Genomic DNA, 22,381 nt, shown 5'->3' on the forward strand with positions numbered 1-22,381 from the left:
AAACTGTACAATATCTCTAACTAACACATATACCAAAAGGGCCCTCCAAGTGTCATGCCAGGAAAATAAAAAAAGGAAAAGATGTATAAATTAAAAAATAAAAAGATGAAATCACAAAACATTTCTGTTAACAAAAATAGTGCAGATAAGGGAGAAAGTTTCCTTTTGGAGCCCTCCACTACTAGAGGTGTTAACAATACTCACACATGAGAGGGAATCAAAGACAGAGGAAAAAATACATAGAAATAACACATGTGATAGGTTTATGACCCTATGGATTTGACATAAAAATTCAACCTTGAGCTAAAAATATCCCAGTCTATAATTAATACAAAGCTATTTTCTGAATCAGAAAAGTTAGAACTATAATAGAATAGAACACAGTTTTAAATTAAAATTGAACACAGCTCTTTAATGTATTAAGAGTTCGGTTTTCACCTAGCCCAGTAATGCAAAGCTGTCTGAGCCCACCCTTCTAGATTTCAGTGCACCTTGCAGAGTGGGATGGGGCACTAGACCAGGCTTGAGGGATGGGCACTGTACATTGACCTAGGTGACCTTGCATAAACCACAGTTCCTAAGCCTTGAACCTTCATTGTAGAGCCAACCCAGAAGACCCCAAAGCCCCTTTCTTGAGCTCACACCTGCTTATGTATGAAGTTGCTTGATAAGACTGTTTGCTGCTTTTCTTTGTTTCTCGCCATTTCTGGAGCCAGCTTGTGTCCCCCTTTGTGATGTGTACCTCAGCATGGTCAGAGAATTATCTGATTGAACTTTGTGTACCAACAGAATGTTAAAGACCTTTCTATGCTCACTACCTTGACATGGATATTTCTTTACTTTGTCTTTTCCCCAATGAGGCTGTGAGCATTTTGGGTGCAGATGCAAGGTTCCTCTCCTTTGAATCCCAGAAGCCTGGCTGAGGAGAACACAGTAAGCCTTCAACACTCGTCTGTTAGTTGTCTATATGTTAGAGCATGTTATTAAACTAACATAAATATGTAACTAATATATTAAAGTAACAAATATAAGTGAATATATTTGTGGGAGATATATTTATTTTTTAAATTAATATACTTAAATATTTACAATCTAAGATGACCTTTGTGTTTCTTTTTAAAAAGTTCTGAAAAAACTTGTTTCCAAGCAAAAAGGAAATGAATTTGACATCGATGAATTTAAACAGGCAAAATAATGGGACCCATTGATATTTTACTTTTAGTAGAATCTTGAACTCCAAGAAATTAAAAATATATCATATAAACAAGACTGAATTAGCTTTTGAGACAATTTTGAGCAATAAATTGAAAAATGATATAAAAGGTAACCACTTACTATCTGACCCCTTCCTGGAGCCCATAAATCAATTCCAGAGTTCTGAACTTTCAATTTACTTAGTGATTTTTTTCAGCATCTTTTAAAAAAAAATACTTTAATAGTCATCAGCACAGTTCTTTTTATTTCATTTTGTAAAGCCTCAGTCCACTAAAACCCCAGAATGTCAAGTATACAAAACAGGAAAATTTCTGGTTAAAGTTCTGATTTTTAACAATTTGAGTTTTCTAGCTAGCTAAACAACGAGTGGCCCACCGGGGCAACAGCAGCTTCTTCCCTTTGATCCCTGAAGCTCATCAAAAGTAGTTCAGCACTCCATGGGTGGGTAATTCGCCTGCCTATCTTATCATTCTTATATTCCCATTTCAAGGTTTCAAACAATTCTGAGGGTGTTAGGAAATGAAATGATACCAAAAGCAGTAAGGAGCTGTTGGAGGTTTATAAGTTCAGATAAATGGTCAGAGCTCTGTTTAGATGATAGAACAGAAAATTGAAAGGTGAGGAGCCTTCCCAATACCAGAATACTGGCTGAGAAGCTGTTGCTTTAGTCCCCGAGAGAGAAAGGACAAGGGCCCAAGCCTACATCCAAGGCTGAGATAATGAAAGGGAGAACCTGGCAGACTTAAGAATCTAGAGCAGACAATGGGAGCTTGATAAATGATTTAATGTTGGGGTGAAGGGAAAGGGAGATGTTGAGAAAGACTTACAAAGGTGGTTAATCATTTCTGAAAATAAGAGAGAAATGAAATTGATGGAGATCAAGAAACTTAGGGGAAGAGAGAGAATTGGAAAGGAAGAGAATGGGGTGAATTTCAGACACGTTGAGCTTGAGGCACCTGATGGTCAAGCAGAGACATCCTTTTGGCATTGGAGACTAGGTCTGGAGCTCCAGAAAACTGATATGGGGATGGATCTCATATTCTCTCACATATACAGATAGAGTTTGGTTTTGATTCCAGAGATTGCAGAGCTATTCTAATTTCAAAAAATGGAACAATACTCATTCGGCAGATGTGATAAAAGCATGAAAGTTAATCTGGCAGCTGAAAAATATGGCCCCAGGTCAGATCAAATGGAATGACTTTTGGGGGTTGTTTGTCTGTCTTTTTCTTTTGAAAGGGTATGTGTGCAATTTTGTTTCACTGTTTGTTGTTAGCTAATTGTCTTCTCTCAAGAACATACTTAATTGCTAAGACCTGGTATAGACTTTTAATCACTGGCATAAAATTCTATGTTTGCTTCCAGGTGAGAAGAGTTGGTGACAGGGGAAAGAGTAGAAATAACAATTACAAAATAAAATTATGAAATATGTCTCTCTTCTACATCTTTCTTACAGGACTTGATTAGACCTATCAGGAGAGCTGTTTGATATCACTGTGCAGGGTGTGCACAGAACAAAACTAGGGAGAGCAATTCACATCTTAGATGTTGTAGAAATGAATATCTATTATGAAAATTTTCAGGAAGATGGAAGTAAAGTACCTTAAGGAAGGGGGCATCCTTTTCTAATTGGCACAAAGATGTTGTCTGGACTAATAGAAGCTCTCTTTTCCTGCTGAAGGTGGTTCATTGGTGAGCAATGTAAGAACAGTAACATTTATTCATTTCATCCAGGTATTAGAAAGCTGAAAGGAAACATAATCCATTCATTTCCTATTTGCTGGAATCATACTATGGATGTCAGCCTGTAATTCAGTCTTTGATCAGAACAAGCACAATTCAAGATACAATCAGGCTTAAAATCCTTTTATGATCAGATATAATGTTCTTTTCCCAAAAGGGAATGTGTAGCTTCTCCAGCTGCTTACATCTTGTGGAAGTGTAGAAGGATGCCAGAACATATCTTGACTTCAGTTTTTTGCTAGGATTCATGTATCAATTCCTTAAGTAGAAGATGTTTTCTTACATGAACACACATCTTATCCTGTTTGAGCTGCTATGACAAAAATACTATAGACTGGGTGGTTTAAACAACAATCATTTATTTCTCACAGTTCTGGAGGCTGGGAAACCCAGGATCAAGGCACCAGCAGATATGGAGTCTGGTGCGGAGGGCCCACTTTCTGGCTCAGAGATGGCCATCTTTGCACTGCGCCCTTATGTGGTGAAAAGGGTGAAGGAGCTCTCTGGGGTCTATTTTAGAAGGGCACTAATCTCATTCATGAGGCTCTGCGCTTATAATCGAATCACTTCCCAAAGGCCCCACCTCCAAATACTATCACTCTAGGGCTTAGGTAACAACATATGAATTTGAGGACACAAACATTCAGTCTATAGCAACATATCATTGAGAATACCACAAATAATATTTTAATGTTAAAATTAATTCTAAAGAAAGAAATATAATCATAACACTTTCATTTCTTTACTTTTTAATGTATTTTTGCCTGGCATCCCCATAAAAATTGTAAGCTAAAAAGGTAGACACTTTGCCTTGTTTATTACCAAACTTTGAATGCCTGCAACAGTGCCAGGCACATAGTAAGTAGCTGTTTAAAAACTTTTGTGTGTGGTGGGGTACTAAGTGAATTTACTCAGCCTTTTAAAGCTGAAATTTAAAAGAATTTTGTCAGGATGAAAAGAAATCAGGAACTGGGCTAGTTTAAAACTCTAATGATAATCATGTTGATAAATATGGTGAATATTTATTGAGTAATTACTATATGCCAGGTCACTGTTCCAATGGCTTAAATATATGGACCCACTGAAACTTCACATGACTCACTGATAGTAGATTAAGAAAATCCCCTCCTTCCCCCTCAAATCAGCCAGTTGGTGAGTCGCAGAGCTGGCAGCCTGATTCTAGAACCTGGGCCATTCACTGCAGTTAGTGTTGTAGCTGCCATGGTCGGTCTGAACGCTATCCATTTTACTGCCCTGAGATCTATATATACAAAACTGAGCTGCCTTTCCTGTCTGACTTTCTTTCCAGAATGTTGTATCTATACACTTAACTTATTCAACAGTAATTTTTTTCAATTACCCCATTTTGTTAGGAGGAAAATTCCTGAAGAAATAGTAGATTTCCTACCCCCTGAGAAGTTTCATTTGGATACTGTATAGTATTTGTAAGGGCCGCACTCTTGGTTAGGTCAAATACGGCTCCACATATGCTTTCTAAGGTCCGAGACCCCATTTCAGCCACCATCTTAAAATGCTCATACAATATAAGCTTTAATGGGGACAGGTTTTTTTGTTTGTTTGTTAATGCCATAAACAAATAATATTGGCACATAACAGACCCTCAATAAATATGAATGAATAAATTTATGTCTGATAACCCCGGGACATAATTTGCAAAACCTATCCCTCTACATCTCCTACCCCCCTCCCTTCCCCCAAAAAGAATGGCCATATTAATTATCTGTTTGATTTTAGAGCAGTAAATTACCATAGATTATAAGACCATGAGTCATTGTCTTCTACAATGATATTCTTGCTTAAAATACAATTAAATGTTTCAATCTCACAAATATTTGGTAAGATACAAAATCAACAGATTTCTCTGAGGCTTTGGATATCCACTTGTTCAGAGAGAAGGCTGGCCTCTGGAAAACAGAACCCTGATTTGTGAGAACTTGTCCTGCTCCGCATTCTCCACCTGGACTGTCAAAAGAGCCTACAGGGAACGAATCACTGTGTTTAGGGCGCCCCCTGCTGCTCAGTGGTGCTGAGGTGCTTGGAGAATAGGGACAGGGCTTTCCATAGATGAGTTTCTTGGGCCAAAGGTCAAAGAACCAACTACTTTTCATTCCTGGAAAGGATCTAAGAAGTGATTAGTTCAAACCTACACATTAGAAATGGGGAAACTTCAGCCCAAAAGAGGTCAAATGTCTCGTCCATGGTCTTTCGACTGGTTAAATCTCAAAAGGGAAAGTAGTAGCTGGATTCCCTTTCCCGGGCCTCCCATCAAGGGAAACGGAACTCATAACTCGTTCTTTCTGCCTTTTTAAAAATTAAGACCTTCAAAAAAATTATTTGCTGAAATCTAGCCAACAAAACTATGACATTAATGAAGAGCTCACATTTAGAGGTACTGCGATAAATGGAATATTAGCAAGTATAGAATCCAACTTAATATATATCCAAGATTAAGCAATCATAGGAATTATGGTATAATTTATAGAATGTAAACTATGTAAATTTTTCCAGAATAAAAAAAAGTTCACAAAAATTGAGTGTTGGGGTAGTGTGTGTGTGTGTGTGTGTGTGTGTGCAGTCTGATTTCCACATTTCTCACAGAAAGAAATCAATAGGTACTGTCTAAAATCGAAGTATGTGGAGATTTTTGGAAACATGGCGGAGTGAGAGACGTCACCAGATCTTTTTCCTTGAAACAACAATAAGCTGAACATCTAAAGCTCAAACAAACAAGCAAACAAACAAAAAACCCCAAAACTGCACACCAGCACATCTGGGCATGTGATCTGCATATAAGAGATACCACAGTTCAGAACCCTGGGTGTCAGGCGGTAGACTGGAAGTAATAAAGAAGCTGCCTCTCACAGCTGCCAGAGCTCCCTGCAGGAGGAGGGGGAGGGAAAAGGAGCAACGAGTTCATGCCTCAAGTTCCCTGAACATCCTTTCTGGAATAGGTGTGAGCTCCCTGTGGCCAGCGGGCCATAGGGCCAAGTCATCAGGGCAGAAAGCAGAGAAGCAGGACAGGATCACAGAGGAACAGCAGCTGATCTTTGCTGGCTGTGGTTGCAAAACCAAAGCTGAGTCGCAGCCCCCAACAACCAACCCAGAGGGCACCTCCCCCCATACCCTCCAAGACCGATCACCGTGGAGCACCAGGGGAATCTGAGCAAACACTGCTGAGACTGTCGCTGACACAGGGACTGAAACTGAGGGTAGCGAGCATAATTGAATATCTACAAGAAAATTTTAAAAGTGTTATTAAGGCTTTATATAAAGCAGGGATCCAAGAGGCTTCGATGCCACTGACTGGAAACCAAAAGAAAAATGCCTTCTTTGCAACAGCTAAAGAGAGACCTTTATATAATAAATCTTCTTTCTGGAAAAACAGTAGAATGAACTTCCATTAATGCCCAGGTGGAGAAATAGTCCATTAAACACCATGAAAAATCAAGGTGACAAGTCATCTCAGAAAGGAAGAGAAAAATCTCTAGAAAATGAGCTTCAGACATAGAAATATGCAACTTAAATGACAGAGAATTCAAGTTGGTACTTCTGAAAAAACTCAGTGAAACAACTCAAATCAAAATTTCAAAACAACTAGATGAGCAGAGCAAGGAGATTGAAACCCTCATAAGGAACCAAATAGAACTTCTGGAGTTGAAGAGCACACTGCAAGAGTTGAAAAATTAAATAACAAGCTTGGGAAATAGAGTTGACCAAATGGAGGAAAGGATCAGTGATATCAAAGACAGAAAACTAGAAATAAATCAGAAGGAAGAAGAGAGGAACTAAAGAATGAAAAATAATCAAAGAGAAATTCAAGAAATAGCTGATACCGTCAGGAGAGGAAACATAAGAATAATGGGCATTATCAAAGGGGAGGAAAAGGAGCAGGGATTAGAAAGCATTTTCAGACAAATAGTTGACAAGAATTTTTCAAATCTAAGGAATGAGCTGGAGCTTGGAATTCAAGAAGTCAATAGAACACCCAATTATCTCAACCCAAAAAGGCCTTCGTGAAGACACATCGTATTAAAATTATCAAAAATCAATGACAAAGACAGAATTCTCAAGGCAGCCAGGAAGAAAAAAACGGGTAACTTATAAAGGTAAACCAATTAGATTATCCTCAGCCTTATCAGTGCAAAAGTTACAAGCCAAAAGGGAATGGAATTGAATATTTAAAACTATTAAGTGAAAGGAACTACCAGCCTAGAATAATATATACAGCTAAGCTCTACTTTAGATATAAAGGAGAAATTAAGACTTTTCCAGACATACAAAAATTGAAGGAATTCTCCACTACAAGCCCTGCACTGCTGAAAAAGTTCAGTTCACCTAAAACAAAATGACAAACAAAACAAAATATAATTAGGAGTAAAGTGACTACTATCAGGCAAATAGAAGCAGAAAAGTGCAACCCTTACTAAAAACAGAGCATTATGAGCTTAAATAATAAGAAGAGAATTGTTATAACAAGATAGTAATGAACATTCAGCATACATAGGAACAAATGGAGATAACAATGACTGTAAAGGGGGGGATTCAAAGATCCAAATTCGCAAAGGGGAATGGAGATAAGGCACGCGCAGAAGAAAAGGAACGACTATATATATATATATATATATATATATATATACATACATACACACACACACATATATATATATACACTATTTTATACATATTCGTAATAGTAACCACATGCCAAAGATTCAGAACTGAAGTATACAACATGAAACAAGAAGGACCAGAGTGAAAACCCACAAAAGCCAACCAAAATAAAGAAAACAGAAGCACAAGGACAAGGAAGCAATGGAAACACCGAGCTACCAGAAAACAAAAGATAAAATGGCTATAAGAAGACCTCATATTTCTATAATCATCCTAAATGTAAATGGATTGAACTTACCAGTAAGTAGGCACACAGTTGCAGAACGGATCATAAAACAAAACTCAACTATATGCTGCCTCCAGGAGACACATCTCAGTTCCAAAAACAAATATGGACTCAAAATGAAAGGGTGGAAAATGATATTTCAAGCAAATGGCATTCAAAGAAAAGCGGGAGTAGCGGTACTAATATCGGATAAAATAGACTTTGAAATAAAAAAGGTAAAGAAAGATACTGAGGGACACTTCATAATGATAAACGGAATCATGCACCAAGAAGACATAACGCTTATTAATATCTATGCTTCCAATCAGGGAACCCCGAAATATGTAAAGCAATTAATAACAGAACTAAAGGGAGAAACAGACCAAAACACTATTGTAGTAGGGGACCCAAATACCCCACTGTTGGATATGGACAGATCATCCAAACAGAAAATCAATAAGGAAATAACAATCCTTAAATGACACATTAGACCAACTGGACATAATTGACATTTACAGAGCCTTCCATCCCCAAACAGCTGCTTATACATTCCTCTCTAGTGTACATGGAACATTCTCAAGGATTGACCACATATTGAGACACAGAGATAGCCTCAACAAATTTAAGAGGGTTGAAATCATACCAACAATATTTTCTGATCGTAATGGTTTGAAGCTAGAGATCAACTGCAGAAAGAAATCAGGAAGAACCACAAATGCATGGAGATTAAACAACATGCTACTGAAGAATAACCGGGTCAGAAAAGAAATACAGAGAGATCAAGAGATACACAGAAAAGAATGATAAGGATAGTACAACATATCAAACTTTTGGGACACAGCAAAAGTGATCATAAGATATTGCAGAGACAGTGAGGAAGAAGAGTCGGAGTCTGGAAATGCCTTAACTAACATGGATAAGGGAGAGGGGATGAATGGCAATGTTAGCATCCTCCACGCATCTCCATGGTTTTTTATTCTCTTTCACAAAGCTGGCTTTGTTATTATTATTAGTTACTATCAGGTTAGTAATTACAAACTACAGCCAACTCCCAGATTCAGCCTCAAGGGCACCACCCTGTTATCAGCTTTTTCTTCTCCTTTGCTTATCTTTGTCCCTAGAGCAAGAAATCCCAGAATAGGTGAGGTGTGTGTGCACCCTCCCTGCGAGGTTTCCTTGTTGCTCCAAGCACCAGGCATCCTACCAGGACTGCAGGCATCTCGCACAACAATAAGAGGAAAGTTTACATCATTACAGGCCTACCTCCAAAAACAAGCACCAGCCAAATAAATAACCTAACACTTCATCTTAAAAAAACTAGAAAAGGAATAACAAATGAAGCCTAAAGTCAGCAGAAAGAAAGCATCAAAATTAGAACAGAAATAGATGAAATTGAAAAAAAAAAAGAAAAAGAAAAAGAAATGCAACAAAGAGCTGGTTCTTTGAGAAGGTTAATAAAATTGACGAACCTCTGGCTAGACTCACTAAAGAAAAAAGAGAAAGGACATAAATAAACAAAATCAGGGATGAAAGAGAGGAAATTACTACTGACATTGCAGAAATACAAAGGATCATAGAAGAATACTATGAAAAAATATACAACACCAAATTTAATAACCTAGAAGAAATGGACCAGTACTTAGAAAAATACAACCTTCCTAGACTGAATCAAGAAGAACTGGAAAATCTAAATAGACCGATTAGCAGTACGGAAATTGAAACAGTCATCAAAAACCTACCAAAAAGTAAAAAGGCCAGGACCAGATGGCTTCACCAGTGAATTCTAACAAAATTCAAAGAAGATTTAATACTTATTCTCCTCAAACTATCTAAAAAATCGAAGATAAGGCAATACTTCCCAACTCATTTTATGAGGCCAATATTACTCCGATACCAAAATCTAGTAAAGATAACACAGAAAAAGAAAACTACAAACCAATATCTCTCATGAACACAGATGCAAAAATCCTAAATAAGATACTAGAAAACTGAATATAGCAACATATTAAAAAGATTACACACCACAATCAAGTGGTCCTTATCTCAGAGGCACAGGGATGGTTTGGCATACATAAATCAATTAATATGATACATCGCATAAACAAATTAAAAAATAAGAATCATACAATCATATCCATAGATGCAGAAAAAGCCTTCGACAAGATACAGCATTCATTTATGGTCACTTAACAAAGTCAGTATAGAAGGAAAGTACCTTAACATAAAAAGGCCATCTATGACAAACCCTCAATGAACATTATATTTAATGGTGAAAAAATAAAACCCTTCCCTCTAAGATAAAGAACAAGGGAAGGCTGTCCACTCTCACCACTGTTATTTAATGTAATATTGGAGGTCCTAGTGAGTGCAATCGGACAAGAGAAAGATATAAAAGGCATCCAAATACGAAACGAAAAAATCAGACTGTCAGATGACATGATTCTCTAGATAGAAAACCCTAAAGACTCCACAAGAACACTATTAGACACAATAAACAAATACAGTAAAGTATCTAGATTCAAAATCAACGTTCAAAAATCCATAGTGTTCTGAAACATGTGAAGGACCTATGTAATGAAAACTACAAGACTCTATTAAAAGAAATCGAAGTAGATACAAAGAAATGGAAAGATAATCTATGTTCTCAGTTTGGAAGAATCAACATAGTCAAAATGACCATATTACCTAAAGCATTATACAGATTTAATGCAATCCCCATCAAAACCCCATCAGCATTTTTTAAAGAAATAGAAAAAAAGTCATCAGATTTGTATGGAAGCACAAAAGACCCCTAATTGCTAAAGCCATTTTGAGAAAAAAGAATGAGGCTGGAGGCATCACTCTGTCTGACTTCAAATTATGTTACAAAGAGACAGTAATCAAAACGGCATGGTATTGGCAGCGAAACAGACACATGGACCAGTGGAACAGAATCGAGAGTCCAGAAGTAAACCCATATTTATACGTGCAAATAATTTTGACAAAGAAGCCAAAAACATACAGTGGAGAAAGGAAAGCCTCTTCAATAAATGGTGCTGGGAAAACTGGAAAGCCACCTGCAAAAGAATGAAACTAGATTGCTGTCTATCACCACACGCTGAAATTAACTCAAAATGGATCAAGGACCTGAATATAAGACTTGAAACAATAAAATACATAGAAGAAATTATAGGAATGAAACTCAAGGACCTTGGACTTAAAGAGGATTTTATGAATTTGACCTCAAAGGCAAGGGACGTAAAAGCTAAAATAAACGAATGAGACTACATCAAACTAAAAAGCTTCTGCTCAGCAAAAGAAACTATCAACAAGGTAAAGAGACAACCATGAGAATAGGAAAATATGTTTGCAAGCAACACCTCTGATAAGGGCCTAATATCCAAAATATACAAAGAACTCAATACAACTCATTAATGACAAAAAAACCCAAATGATCCAATCAAAAAAAAAAAAATGGGCAGAGGATCTGAACAGACATTTCCCCCCACCCCCCCGCCCCGGATGACATACGAATAGCCAACAAACATATGAAAAAATGCTCAACATCGCTAGCTATTAGAGAAATGCAAATCAAAACCACAATGAGATACCATCTCACACCTGCTAGAATGGCTCTAATCAACAGGACAAGTAATAACAAATGCTGGAGAGGATGCAGAGAAAAAGGGACCCTCATAAACTGCAGGTGGGACTGCAAATTGGTACAGCCACTATGAAAAACAGTATGGAGGTTCCCCCCAAAACTAAGAATTGATCTACCGTATGATCCAGCAATCCTTCTACTGGGTATTTACCCCCAAACTTAAACAATCATATCCACAAAAATATTTGCACATCGATGTTCACAGCAGCATTATTCACAGTGGCCAGGACATGGAAGCAACTGAAGTGTCCTACAATAGATGATTGGCTAAAGAAGCTGTGGTACATATATACAATGGAATATTACTCAGCCATAAGAAGAGATGAAATACTGCCATTTGTGACAACATGGATGGACCTCGAGATAATCATGCTAAGTGAAATAAGCCAGACAGAAAAGGTTGAAAATCACATGATATCACTTATATATGAGATATAAACCAAAAGCAACAAATGAGCAGGACAAACAGGGACTCATTGACATGGAGTATAGAATAGTGGTTACCAGAGGACTATAGACTAGTGGTTACTAGTGGGGCGGGGGAGGAGGGGAGAGGTAAAGGGGAAGATAAAGGAGGTCAAATATAGGGTTTAGAGGGATGGTGAGTGGGTAAAGGGGATCAAATATATGGTAGCTGAATGAAACTAGACTTTGGGTGGTAAATATACAATAGAATATGCAGATGTCAAATGATAATGTACACCTGAAAATTATATAATTGTATTAACCAATGCTACTCCAATCAACTTAACTAAAAATTAAAAAAATAAAAAATAAAATTAAAAAATAAAAAATAAAAAAATAAAAAATAAATAACAAATAAAATAAAATTGAAGTATGTGGTTAAAAATTGTTTGGTTGTTCTATGTTTTTTATAATCTTTTTTCTTTATTTTTAGAGGTATAATTTAGAGGAGGGGTTCATATTATAAATGTTTAGCTGATGTTCAAAGTTCATTTAGATTGATTTAATTTCCCTCTTTCCTATAAATTCAAGTAAATCTAACAATATGTAAAATCTTTAAAATAGCATGACTAATATAATCTCAATGCTGTAAAACTATAACAAAGGGGTTAAGAGTATGAATTCTTGATTCAGATTGCTAGTATGACCCTGGATAAGTTACTCATGTTTTGTGTTTGAGTTCACCTGTATAATAGGATTAATTGTCCTTAGTTTATCATTTACAGGTAATCCATGTAAAGCACATGGTACAGGGCTCAAAAGTTAGCTATAATTATCTCTCCTTCCATCTTTGTTATTCATATCTGTAAATGACATTCACCAAATGTTAATGAATATAATTTTTGGGTGATGGGATTTGGGGTCTATTTTCTTCCTCATGCAGTTCTGTACCGCTCGATTTTCTTTTTTTACAGTGAATAATACAAAGCGGTTCCTTAAAAAATTAAGAAAAAATATATATAAATTTTAAAATTAAGGGTAACTAATCATATTGTGCCTATTTCTTACGATTTACAACTTCAACTTCCTATGTTAACTACTCATGTTTTCAATACATGATTTAAAAAATCAAACCATTTTTAAAGTTAACTATTATTTTTGGACCCCAATGGCTCCCCAGTAATGACTTTCCTAAATAAATGAAGAGAGGCTTGTTTCTTTTTAGCCTAGCCATTTCTTCCATTACTTTTCTTCATAGACTTCATATTTTAAATGTTTTTGGCCTACCAAAAAATTGCACACATTTAGAGGAAAATGTGTTTTCTCACTTTTAAAAGTACAGACACAATTGCCATGTCTGAGAGGTTATGCTACTAATATTATCCAATGATGTGAAAACCACTTAAAACAGACTGAGACAGAGCAAATATTCCGGAAATGTTAACTATTATGATTATATAATAGCAGCCAAAACCAAGAGGGGGGGAGCTATTTTTGTCAGTCTGTGCTGCATTGTGGTAAATTAATGTATCACTTCTATTTGACATTTTGAAATACACAATATAACAATAAGGATTCAAAGGTAACCCCAAGCATACCTGGAGGCCTAGGATCTCCAGCTTGGGGCCAACTGCTGCTAGCCATTGACTCTCCCACTCTGGGGGTCACTCTACTCTCATATGGGACTGTGATGCTCTTTGATTTAGGGTGTTAATGTGTGGAGCTTGTTGTCAAGGACATGCGCGTGCAACCCTCCAACCTTCCTTTCAACTCAGTGAAAAGGTTTTCTATAAACTAATTCTTACATACACATGCACATGCACGCGCGCACACACACACACATACACACACACTCACGGAATCTAATTAATATGCAACTGTTTTTTAAGATCAAAGGACTTCTCTAAAAGAAAAAGCTAATTACATTTATATAAAATTCTAAGACAGAATTCACTAACTAGTCATTGCTTTTGAGGCTGTGTGGATGAGGGTTTATTAACAAGGGACATGAGAGAACTTTCTGGAGTGATGGGGACATTCTATATCTAGAGAAGGGTTTGGGTTTCATAGGCATCTGCATTTGTCAAAATTCACTAAATGGTATGCTTAAGATTTGTGCATTTCATTGTAAGTCAATTTTACTTTTAAGAAGAACTAAACAAACAGTAAACTCTAGTTAATGCTATGAATGCTGATGTATTTACGGGTGAAATGAATTGGTATCTGAAACTGAAATGAAATAAAAATTAGATGGACTGATAGAGGGATGATAGAAGTGTGTGACAAAAAATATAGTAAAATGTTAACTGTGGTGGGATCTGGATATTCGCTATGATTCTCCCAACTTTTATGTTAGAATTCTCAAAGTAAAATATTGAAAGGAAAGAATTGAGGTAGATTTAAATATTTATTATCTTTAAATATGTTATTCCAGCTTATTCAACTTTTAGGATTCTGCTTTGTAAAAGGGCATTTACTATATTTCTAACCAAAGAAGTCTTCATAGTGGAAGACTAGTACCTTGGTGGTATTTCTCTGCATGAACGTGGCTTGACGGTAATGTACACATTCTTTGCCCCCTTAGTTTTTGTCAATGGAGGGCAAGGAGTGTGATGCGCTCATCTATTGATCCTGTGCATGGTGTGAGGTGGGCACTTAATTAATGTGTGTTGAAAGCAGGGTTTTGGAAACAAGTAGGTTCAGATTTGGGTTCTGCAACTTACTGGCTGCATAACCGCGGTGAAATTACTTATCAGCTCTGGATTTTTATCCATAAAAAGGGTGCACGAAGGTTCAATGACATGATGTGGGTAAAGCACATCGTGTCATTGGCTTTTGAAAGAGCTTTAAATATAGTAGCTCATACCTGAGGTTGAGTCACACCTTTGTCATCAAGCCCTCGCAGAAATACTGGGAACCAAAATCTCAATGGAATCACTAGGTAGTGACTGCTCATTCTCATCAAGACTGAGGTATCTTGTCAATCCACTTCCAGGACAGACCTCACTTGGCTGCTCCTTCTGAAGTTCACCTTCCTGTCATTTACAACATGCCTCCTGGAGAATGATCACTCTAAGCATAGGCCCCAACCAGGAGCACCTCCCTTACTGGCAAGCTCAAGTATCCCAATCACAATCTGCAACTTATCAGGATCCCCAGCATATTCAAGTCTGAGAAGCTCTGGTCTAAATTAGATGGGTTTTCTGATGATTCCCAGTTGCCCATTGATGATAAATCTCACTTGTCTTTACCACAGCTACCTCCAGTCCTTTATTCTCTTTATCTTATTGTCTTTAATCTCTTCATTCTTCAAGGATCTGCTCCTCACAGCTGTCAGCATTATTGTCATTAAAATAAAAAAAATCTGATCATGACATGCAGCCTTGCTTAATTATGAACATGGTAAAAAAAAAACTTATTGAGACAATCAGTTTTTCTGAATATATTTGAATATGTGTAGATGGATGTATTATTTAAATAAAAAATTAATATATCAACAAAATTCCTATCCTCAACAATAGGTGATCCTATGTCTCAACATAGGATCGAGTCTAGACGCTTCAGCCAGGCAGGGTAGGAAGTTCATGGAGTCCCAATTTCCCTCAGCAAACTTGCCTCCTGCCACGCCCCACCTAATGTTGCATTCTCTTATCCCTTTTACCATTGCTGAGAGTCCACAGCACTTCAGTGGTGCCACCCTCTGGGCTTCCCCACCCAGTTTAGCTCTGAGTTCTGAAATGGCAGCTTAAACTATTTCCTATAGTTGACTCATTTTTTCCCCTATGAGCAGGAATTCCATTTTTCCAAACCAAAACTCATCACCCAACTAGAGCTTTCTAGGAGGAGCCACAACATCTGCTGGCTCCAGTCTAGGTAAGGGAGAGCTGAGTGCAGTTGACACAGCAGTTAGTGTCAGGAAGGAGAAGACATCGCTAAAGTACTAGAGAGGAACCTGTTCTCACTTCCTAGGCTGCTATTTAGACTGCCTGACCTTGCCTCCTTTCCACATTTTCATTTTTACCTGAGATAGGGGTTTCTGGTATACTTTGTCTCCTTCCTTTGCTGGGAAACCATGCTTCCTCTCACTGGGCTTCTCTAGTTTACACAGTCTCTATTTGCGCATTTATTTCAGTTGGACTAATCTTAAATGAGAACCAACCCTGTATGTCCAAGCCTGCCCAAGAAATTGTATGTTGAGTGTCAGAGGGAGCTAATTAATACCTTTCTCTCTCCTACTTGGTTCGTGTATTCTAAGCCAATAAATTTGACTTAGGACATTTGGTCCCAATTGACTATATGATCATGGGCAAGTGCTGGTCTTCTCCAAGTTGGTCAATATCATGGATTCCAGTGCATGAAACAAAAGAGTGGCACTAATGTGCCCTGTGAAGAGACAAAAAAACCCCAGGATCTTGGCATGTGTCATACTTTAACTTTTATATATATTATGATCCCCGATCTTATGGCATTACATTTAAAGGGTTGTATTATAAGGAAATTAAGAAAAGAAAAAAATAAGTCTTACATTGTAGCATAAGCACCTGACATTAAGCTTTCAATTGCCAAGGCACCCATTATTTGAGACATCCATCTCAAATAAATGTTAGCATCTGTATGATGGCTACCAGCTTCACAGCTAGATAAGGAACCAGGGTGCCCTTTCCATGAAGGATCCTCTTTCAGAAAGCTCTAGGTGACCTAGGTAATTGATCATTTAAGTGACCCCACTTTTTCCCTCTCACACCCTAATTACTACTGTTTTAAATTTGGCTGTTGTATCCTTAAATAATTTTCAGCCTCTTTTTCAATTTCTTCTCCCTTTGTGTCTCCTCAAATTATACATATTTTAGACTTTTTGATTGTCCCACAGTTTACTGAGGCTCTGTCCAATTTTCTCTAGTATTTTTTTCTGTTTGTCAGATTGGTTAATTTCTCTTGATTTGACGTCAACCTCACTGACCTTCCTTTTGCCATATTCAATCTCTTAAGCCTGTCTGGTGAATTTTTAAATTTTATTTATTATACTTTTCAGTTCTAGAATTCCCACTTGGTTCTTTTTTCATAATTTCTGCCTTTTAGCTGAGATTTTCCCCCATTTGTTCACTCATTAAGTACATAGGTTTTAAAAATATATTTATAATAGCTGTTATAAAATCTGCTAAACTTCCAGGCCATCTCAGGATCTGTTTCTGTTAAGTGCTTTTTCCCCCTCTTGACTATGGATCATACTACCTGTTTTTCTATGTGTTCAGTAGTTTAAAAATTATATACTGGGAATTTTTGTTGACTAAATTCTATGTTCCTCTGAGGGGTGTTCTTTGTTGTAGGTAGTTTAATTACTGACTGGTCGTTTTGAACTTATGTATCCTGTATTCTGACAAGAAAGTAAACTAGAGAAGGTTAAGAAAATCATAAGGGAGAGAGAGAGAGAGAGAGAAGCTTGCTCACCTGGGCAAATAAGAGAGAACCTGGAACAAAATGTTAGTAATAGGTGAATCTGGGTAAAGGGTATATTCCTGTTCTGTGTACTACTTTTGCAACTTTCTGTAATTTTAAAATTATTTCCAAATAAAAATTCTAAAGTTTTGAAATATGTATTTCCAAATTTAAAAAAAAAAAACTATTCAATGAACTGTTTCTCTAAGCAAAAGTAAACCATACACTATCAGGAATAGAAATGCAGTAAAACTTGTGAGAAACCAACTGGTAAAGGTAAGACTAGAAGGCGATTGGAGGGGAATGTGAAAGCAACAGTAATGAACCCTAGCTAACAGATACTGAGTTCTAATCACTTCACGAGTTTTATCACAGTTTACTGTTTTCCATGTCATTCATTTATGCCTGTTTCTTTTTGCTATTTTTTTTCTAACTTGGGTTGAAGGTTCCATTTTCTTATCTTTTTAATCTTTTCTTTCAATAATAAAATCATTTAATACAGTGGATTTGCTATGATCAGAATCCTGGTTTCATATGTAGTATTTTTGTTTCATTTTCTAATGTAAAACAAAAACTACTGGAGCTTAAGAAAAAGGCTGAATTTACTACATGCTACATGCACCACTGGAAAAATTTCCTAAAGTTTTTCATTGAGGGGAAGTTTCATTTGTTTTAGAATATTAGAAAGTAAAAAGAATGTTTCATTGTAACTATTCACCGAAGATTAAAAACTAGCACTCTGGATAGGTCAGAATGAATCCATAGAACTGTTACATGATTGGTTAAAAGAGGTTCCATTTTTCAGATGTCAAGTAAAATTCTTAAGTTGGAGCCAACAAGTTTTTGTCCTAATGGAGTCATTCAAATTTCATGGTTCTTACCAGATCTAGCTGAAGGGAGATAGCATTCAGTTTTATTATCTCCTAAGTAAGAGCTGCTGTGAATAAAATATTTTCCTTTTACTATCCTTCCTTTTGGTCCTTTCTTTTCCTAAAATGAAGGGATGATCAAACCAATAACAGCCAAATTATCTCAATTCTACATCTCCAGACTTTTCAGAATCATTCTCATGATTTCCTTGTTTCTATCAGAGTCACTTCAATTCCCTTTTAATATGTCTGGTTTGAACCAATGGGTTGGTATCCCTGTCAAAGAATTTACTATCCTGTTAAAAATATACTTGACAGTAGCAACGATTATGAATAAGGACAAAAATACCCTAAATATCATTTGTAGAAGATTCTTCAGCCAACTTCCTATTTCACCAAACCATGTCATGTAAAAGAAAATTTGACAGTTGAGTTTGTCCTACCTGGGATACTTACTAGCTTTTTCTTGAACTTTATTATTCATAAGCATTTATCCAAATACGACTAAAGTGATAGCCAGCACACAAATGCCGACTTGTTTGGTGCACAAATATCTCAAAGCAATTCCTTGTCCACATCTTTGCAGCCAGTGATTTAAGCCTTTTCTGTTCAGTTTGTATAGTAGATACAGTTTACAGGGGCATGATTGCCAGAATAAAGGACAGGTGTCATATGTAGCCTACTAAATTCAAGCACTCAAAACCTAGGGATAAACTGGACACAAAGCAATGGAAACCAGTTATCTCTAACTCCTCCTGGGAAGTCTGCACTTCAACAGGAACGCTGACGAGAGAGGATTAAGTCATTTGAGATCTCAGCAAGGAGTACTGACATATTAAACCAACTAATGACATACTCGTATTAAACCAACTAATGACATACTCAGTGGCAGATTTCTTCCTTTCTCCAAGACCAGCATTATGTGGTGATCATACCTTGGCATGAATACATCAAGCCAGAAGAGGTACTACCAGTGTAAATTCGGTACATTCTATAAGTGTATTTCTTAGATGTCAGGAAATCAATGTACCCAAATATACCTAAGGTTATAATTTAAAGGTGTAATTAAATCAACTAGAACAAGGACATTGAATGTTATGAATGCTATTACTTATGTCCTGTAATTTAACATCAGCACAATTATGTATTATAGGTTTTACAGAAAAGCTAAAATATCATATAGCTGAAAAATTCATGTTATATTTTCAAAAATAATAACACCAACCACATACCTTTAAAACTTTTAACCCATTAAATGACCTTATTTTACCTCAAAACTGTTACTAAATATCATTTACCTGTCAGGTGCATTTTTGTGAATCAATGTGAAACGTAAATAAACTTTTTCTGTGGATGAATCTTATCACAATTATAGCTGATGATTTTTTAGTAGGATACCCTACTAAGGTACCTACCTCACTGGCTTTCCAGAGAAAGGGTGACAAACCCAACATTTAGTTAAAGTACCTGTTGCGGAGACGGTTAGGAAGAAGAGTCGGAGTCTGGAAATGCATTAACTAACATGGATAAGAGAGAGGGGATGAATGGCAATCCTCCCCAAGCCCTGTCTCCAGGGCTTTTTATTCTCTCTCTCACAAAACTGGCTTTGTTATTATTATTAGTTACAATCAGATTAGTAATTACAGATTACAGTCAACTCCCAAATTCAGCTTCAAGGCCACCACTGTGTTATCAATTACTTCCTCTACATATCCTTGTGTCTGGAGCAAGAAGTCAATGTGACCTTGTTGCTCCAAGCACCAGGCGTCCTGCCAGGACTGCAGGCATCTCTCACAACAGTAACTTATTTAGCTGTGGCCTTAATAATTCTTTGCCCCCAAATAGCAACTTTATTGAGATATAATTAGTATACAGAAAAATGCATGTAATTAATATATAATTTAGTGAGTTTGGACATATATACACACTCATGTTACTATCAGCACAATACAGGTAACAAACACATTCATTCTCTCCAAAAGTTCCCTTGTGTCCCTTTGTGTGTTTGTGTGATTAAGAACACCTGAGATTTACCCTCTTAAGAAATTTTTAGGTACACAATACCTTATTGTTAAGTACAAGCCCTATGTTGTTTGGCAGATCTCTGGAACTTACTCATCTTGCAAAACTCTTAACTTTATAAACATTGAACAACCCCTGATTATCCTCCTTCTCCAGTCTCCTGGTAACCATCGTTCTATTGTCTACTGCTATAACTTAGACTATTTTAGATGCCTCAGATGACAGAAATAATGTAGTACTTGTCCTTCTCAGACTGACTTATTTTACATAGCATGTTTTTTCCTGGTCCATCCACATCGCAAATGCTACGATTTCCTTCTTAAGGCTGAATGGCCTATTGATTCTAATAAATTAGTTGCTCATGTAAAAGATTAGTTCTAAAATTAGGAAGACTAAAAAAAGAAATATAAATTTTGTAATTAAAAGGAGTTACCAAGTAAACTTGCTCTGCTGGCCATGATGGAATAACTGGTACCAAAGCATCATTCTCATCATAAATAACCATAACACTGGAGAAAGTATGAGGCAACTATTTTCAGGCATTGGACCACAGCACATGACTGTGATCCCTGAGATATGGGAAACTCAGGTGAGTTCTGCACTTTTCCTGACTAACTGCTAGGCCTGGAGACAATTTATGACTATGATATAGGGTGGTGGAGCCAGCAGAACACACTGGTCCCACTAAGGTAAAGTGGCAGAAAAGACTTCAAGGATGGTAAAAAATAAAATTTATAGAGCAGATCAGAGGCAGGTAACTGTGCAGAGCCTGTCTTTGGCTGAGGGTGGGCTTTGCAAGGGTGAACTATGCAAGGATTACCAGGGAACAGCTGCTGTAGGGTTGAGAGAACAGAAATACTAGAAGTTAAGTAAGGCTGGCAATTGTAGAAATTCTGACCAACCCAGAATAGATAGATTTCATTAATGCCTCAATCTGAGAAACCAGAAAGGCCATGCCATAGGAGCAAAAACCACACTTTAAAGAAAGGTCTTCTCTAGATACACTCTAATAGAAACTAAAATAAAGACAATGTTTGCATGGGTGAAGGAACTTGGGTTGGTTCTCATTTAAGATTAGTCCAACTGAAATAAATGCGCAAATAGAGACTGTGTAAACTAGAGAAGCCTAGTGAGAGGAAGCATGGTTTCCCAGCAAAGGAAGGAGACAAAGTATACCAGAAACCCCTATCTCAGGTAAAAATGAAAATGTGGAAAGGAGGCAAGGTCAGGCAGTCTAAATAGCAGCCTAGGAAGTGAGAACAGGTTCCTCTCTAGTACTTCAGCGATGTCTTCTCCTTCCTGACACTAACTGCTGTGTCAACTGCACTCAGCTCTCCCTTACCTAGACTGGAGCCAGCAGATGTTGTGGCTCCTCCTAGAAAGCTCTAGTTGGGTGATGAGTTTTGGTTTGGAAAAATGGAATTCCTGCTCATAGGGGAAAAAATGAGTCAACTATAGGAAATAGTTTAAGCTGCCATTTCAGAACTCAGAGCTAAACTGGGTGGGGAAGCCCAGAGGGTGGCACCACTGAAGTGCTGTGGACTCTCAGCAATGGTAAAAGGGATAAGAGAAGGGTGTTGCAAGCCAGGCTGCCCAAAGTCAGAGGAAGCCCCTCGCCTGAATATAGGAATGACTCAGACCTGTAAAGATAAATGTCCTTCCTGACATTGCCCGGGGGACTAAGGTTCCAGGAACTGGAGACAATAGTATAATCCTTTCAAAACAGCGAGCTGTTGCTCACGTTACCAAGATAGATAAAGAAAGTTAAGAAGTTAAGACGTCTTGTGATTAGGTAACTCCCGCCTAAAGCTACATGTTCCCTCCCTTAAACCTGCCCCTATATATGTAACCCCCCTACTTACAATAAACAAGACTTGATCAGAAAGCCTGTCTTGTCTCCATTCTTTGCGCCTCTTGTCCCCCTTCTCCTTCAGTCCTAGGACCTCCGTTGACTGTCCCGCGGGCCGGGACAGAAGGGAACCTCAGATTAGTAGACAGCACATTGTCTACTCCTTATTAGGTGGATGAAAAATCTCCCCTGCTTATAGCAAGAACATCTAGGAACAGATTCCAGCCTGGAAAAAAAAGGCCTATAGTTCTCTCTCTCTCTCTCTCTCTCCTCTCTCTCCACCCCCCCCCCAACACACACAT

This window comes from Rousettus aegyptiacus, unplaced genomic scaffold (genome assembly GCF_014176215.1).
Source record: "Rousettus aegyptiacus isolate mRouAeg1 unplaced genomic scaffold, mRouAeg1.p scaffold_m13_p_12, whole genome shotgun sequence".
NCBI lineage: Eukaryota > Metazoa > Chordata > Mammalia > Chiroptera > Pteropodidae > Rousettus > Rousettus aegyptiacus.